We start from the raw sequence: 5,471 nt of genomic DNA, 5'->3' as shown, positions 1-5,471 counted from the left end.
CGTCTATACTGAAAAAAAATGAGAAAGTATTTGAAAGCGAATACTAAGTGTGTGTGACAATTTCTTGCTTTCTGTCTCTCAGGCAAGCATACTCATCCTATAGCAAATATAGATGATAGATAGATAGATAGATCGATTGATTTAATAACCACCATGAAAATTTTTAGGTCATCAAGGCTGCCTTCTCAGTTTAAAAAAGTGGGATAACTGTCTTGCTTTTAATAGACAAAATGGTCTGTGCCCAAAGCTCTGGGGGGCAGGCCACTTGGCATTGCCCTGAAGGTGCAAACCCTGCCTGGTAGAGTTGAGGGGCAGGACCAACACTCTTGTGGGTCCAGGTAATAGCACCACCACCCCAATGGGTACAGAGGGTAGAGTATAAAATCAAAGATAATTATTCTCAAGCCTTAAGATCTCAATGAATTTACCTTGTAGAGTTTTGGGTTTGCTTGAGACCCATCACCCTTTCCTTCCTTTCTACATCTCCCATTTGGAAAAAGAATGTTTAGTATATGTTTCCATCATTGTACTTTTGAAGTACATGACTTGTTTGGTTTCACAGATTTACAGATGAAGAGGGATTTTACCTCTGGATGAGTCATACATAGAGTCTGATCACCATATAATTTAGTTGATTGTATGGTCTTTTAACTCTAGACTTGATACTGAAATAGTTAAGATCTGGGGCTATTAGGATAGATAAATGCCTTTTGCATGTGAAAAGGACATAAATTTGGGTGAGGGAGAATGGATACACACACACATATATGTGTATATATACATGCACACACATATGTATGTGTATATGTATATATGTATGTGTGTATATATACATATATGTGTGTATATACATGTGTATATATACATATGTGTGTACATATATATATATGTGTGTGTATATATATATATATGCAATTCCATTTGCAATAGCCATGAAACAAAAACAAATAACAAAACAAAGCAACAAGAACAACAACAACAATACACCTAGGAATAAACCTATCCAAAGAGGTGAAAGAGCTTCACAAGGAAAACCATGAAAAATTGAAAAAAGCAATTGAAAATAATACAAAAAATAGAAAGATATCTAGAATTCTTGGATTGGAAGAATAAATGTAATCAAAATGCCAATTCTACCCAAATTAATTTACAAATTCAATGAGATTTTGATCAAAGAACTGGTGCCACTCTTCATAGAAACATAAAAAAATATATAAAAGTTGTTCGGAATCACAAAATACTCTGCATCTCCAAGGCAATACTATGCAAAAAGAATAAAGTAGGAAGCATCTTACTACCTGAACTCAAAATATTTGACAAAATTGAGATAATCAAAACAGCATGGTACTGGCACAAAAACACAAATGTAAACCAATGGAACAGAATAGAGAATCATAAATAAACCTTAAAATGAATGCCAGATGTGGTGTGTGTGGAGGAGTGGGGACTAAGGAAGGACATTTGGAGGAGGGATAGGAGGCAGAGCATTGATGGGATTTGGAGGTGTGGTGTTACCTGTTGAAGATATTTTGATCAACTGGACTGGGGAGAAATGTTCACATATTGAAATGTTCATTTTGTAAGCTAAACAATGTGATTGAATGTATATAAAAATTTTTAAAAAATATTCAGCTAACTGATTTTTGACAAAGGGAACAGACAATGCAATAGAGAAAGAAAAGTCTCCTCAGCAAATGGTTCTGGAAGAACTGGATATCCATGGGCAGAAAAAAAAGCTACACCCTTGTCTCTCACCATTAACAAAAATCAACTGAAAATGGATCGAAGATCTAAATGAAAAGCTTTGCACTATAACATTCCTTGTGGAAAACGGGAAATATTCAAAGACATTGGAGTAGGCAAAGATCTCTTTTTAAAAACAATTAGTTATTTAATTTAATTTAATTTTTTTTAATTTTTATTTTTATTATCATCATAATCTTCTTTATATTACATTGGATTACATATAACTTTACATTGACTTCCATTGCTTTTTCAAAAGGGAATGCCATGCATGTCAGTCAATACAGAGACATTAATCTCCCCGCTTTATCATTCAATGTCTTTTATATGTTTTTCCCAATAATTATTATTATTATTATTATAATTTTTAAAAACAGTCAATCACTATTTCTCATTTTGCTTGTTAAAAGACTTTACCCATCATGAAATACTTCTCAGACCAGTCCAGTTGAGAATACTATACATGTCATCATCAACAATATATATGTTTTTTTTTCCTCTTCCTCTTTTTTTTTTATTTTTTTTCCTATGTTTGTCCCTCTGCCCTGTCTCACTCTCCCATTACAATATCCCTGCTATATACAGTTGTCTTCCAGAAGAGTTACTGAAAAAGTGATACATACAAGTAAAGGGAGAGAGGCCACGAGTTCCAACCATCAGCTCATAAAGTTTTTGGCAATAGGGAGCATAAACTCCACTCAGGGTTGGATTAAGGGAGGGTCTCCTGCAGATCCGCAAGTGTAGGTGAGTCTCCAGGGAATGCAGTTTCAGGAAAGCAGTTCTGGTACGCAGGGATGATTATCAGCTGATGCGGCACAGCAGTCATCTTGTAGTTACCAGGAATGGTGTTGTGGGGATCTGCAGTGTGAGTTGTCCTTGGGTATCTGGCTTCCTTAAGAATGGCAGAGTAGTTCTTGTTTTCCCCTGAGGTAATGCAGGGCTGGTAACTATCATCTTCTCAAGTTGCAAGTTCTTCAACCTTGTTTTCGGCCTCTGGGCCATCCAGCGCAGGAGAGGCCAGGGAGGCCGGGCCCCTGGAGGGGGGCTGGCCGTTTGGTGCGCGGCTGCGTGGGGCGGAAGCCCCGGCCGCCAATTTTATTATTATTTTTTTAATTTTCTATAGGGCATGAGATAGAGAAGAGGGGAGAGAGAAAGACAGACAGAGATAGAAAGCAAGTTGCCCAGAACAAGGACTTGAACCATGTTCAGCCATGGGAGTCCCGTGAATTAACCACCATGCTGACTGCTGTCTTCCAGGCAAAGGTTACTTAAATAAGACTCCTAAAGCACAGGCAGCAAATCCAAAAATAGAAAAGTGGGACTATATCAGTCTAAAAAGTCTGGATAGAATGAGGATGGTATGAAGGTAGAAAACTTATGGAAGGAAGCAATAATTCAGGTGAGGAATTGACCTTTTATGGTAACAGTGTGGATACATAAGGTGTACAAATGGAAAGCTATTTAGACAACAATAAAAACAACTTACTGATCAACTAATTTTAGAAGAAATATATATAAGTGGTTTAGGATAACTTCCAGTTTCTAGACAAAGCAACCAAGCTGATATTGAAACTGAAGGGGACTTAAGAAAAAGGGAAGATTTCTATGTAATGAGCCAAAAATAGGTTCCATGTGGAATACTGCAAATTCACTTTGGACACAGTGAGTTTAAACAAATATAATTAGTTTGAGGTGATAGTTTCACAATGTAATGTACATCAAATTATCAAACTGTGCATCTTAAATACATACAATCTTTACTTGTCAAATATACTTAAACTTTTAAAACAATGGATATAAGATTCCCAGGTAGAAATATTCAATAGAGGGGCCAGCAGTTGGTGTAATGGCTATGTCACTGGACTCCCATGTAGTTGATTGCGGTTTGAGTCCCAGACCTGGTGGCTTAAACTCATGCCAGGTGTGTGTGCATGCGTGCCCAAGATCCTGAGAGGAGAATGGAGGAGAAGGGATTGTGGCATGACTATCCCCCCTTGGGGGGGTGATTTCTCGCTTTCTGTTTCTCTGTCTCTCTATCTTTCTGGCACATGCACCCTAAAGCAAAAAAAAAAAAAAAAAAAAAAAAAAGACTATTCAACAGAGTGTTAGCTAGATTGATCCAGAGTTTTAGAGAGAGGATTAAAGCAAAGATGTAGATTTTGATCCCATCAACATTGTCTTCTCAGGAAAGGGGCCAGTAACAGATGCTAGACACTGTCCAAGGTACATGAGATGCAATAGCAGGAAGAGGGACCAGTTCCTACTGTGGTGAAGACTGAATTCTCTCATGGAAGAGCAGTAATCCAATAGAAACACAAAATTCAACTAAGTTTAGGCTGCTATTTACTAAGGCTGAGAATACACTCCTAAAGAGTGCTAAAAGTTTAGTCTCATGAACAGAAACAAACAAACAAACAAACAAACAAAAATACCAAGGACCTGAAAGGAGGAGTAGATCTAAGTAGTCAGAAAATCAAGGGTTAACAGTTGGATTTCTATGAGAAGTGTTTAAAAGGTCCAAAGTTAAAGGTATTGGAACATCAGTAAATTTTTCTTCTTGATGTTGCTCAAGGACTTTTGGCTCTGTTTTTGCAATCAGAGCTGCCAGAGTGAGTTGAGAGGATGCTAGCTTTTCCAGTCTAATTGCTGATTGTAAAACAAATCGCACCATATTTCTGAACTCTCATTCCAAAAATATCTCTGTGAGTGAACTGAGTAATTCTCGAGGAATTAAGAATTATATATCCTTTGTTTAGGTTAATTGCAGATATCTCATTTCTCAGGCAAGGAAAACCTTTCATCCTTAAGACATGCTGACGAATATAGATTTATTTTGAGGTTCCCTTTGAATACTAAAAATCATTTTGTCATAATACTATGCACACATCATTTTGTAACTATTTTTCTAAAAAAAAAAAAAAATTGGTCGTACACTTTCCATGATCTTAAAAGCATACTAGGTTATTTTCTGTCCATAGAACTATGAGAAGTTCATGATAACAAGTTCTATTTTTTTAAAGAAAGACTTTTGCTGTAGGGCATATGTGCTTGTCAGAGAGACAGAGACAGAGAGAATGTGAGAATTCACTCTTTGAGGGGATGGCCATGTCACAATCCCTTCACCTCCATTCTCTGCTTGGGTGTTTGAGCTCACATGCACATGCACTTGGCATGAGTCTCAAGTTGCTGGGTCCAGGACTGGAACCATAGTCAACTACATGGGAGTCCAGTGACATAACCATTACGCCACCTGCTGGCCCTCCGAGTTCTTTTTGTATACAATACAGGTATTTGTCTTGGATGTTGAGTGTGGTATCTTTATCTTAAAGGTTCCTCTGAGCTCTGTGATTTTGTGCCTCAAATTTATTATTTAGTTTATTTTTTTAATGTTGCTTAGAATAGACTCCATCTGAGAATTTTTCATCTTGAAGGCACTTCATATGCAATTATATTTTAAATTCTGCCTGATTTTACTAGTATTGTTAATGCATTTAACTGTGCATAAAAAAACCAATCGTCTCCATACATTTCTTCTCACAAGAAAGAATGTAGTGTCAGATAGTTATTTTCTGAATTAGCTGTAATCCAGGCAGAAGCTTTTCTGTAACATACTTTTTTTTTTTTTTTAAATGGCAGGGGTACAAGTTTCACAGTGGGCAACATCGCTTTGAACACATGATTATTAATCTTTTTCTGAGCAAAAGTGCAATAGATAAAGAAATTAGTTC

This window comes from Tupaia chinensis, unplaced genomic scaffold (assembly GCF_000334495.1).
Source record: "Tupaia chinensis unplaced genomic scaffold, TupChi_1.0 Scaffold146837_1, whole genome shotgun sequence".
Lineage (NCBI taxonomy): Eukaryota > Metazoa > Chordata > Mammalia > Scandentia > Tupaiidae > Tupaia > Tupaia belangeri.
This window is presented reverse-complemented; position numbering follows the sequence as displayed.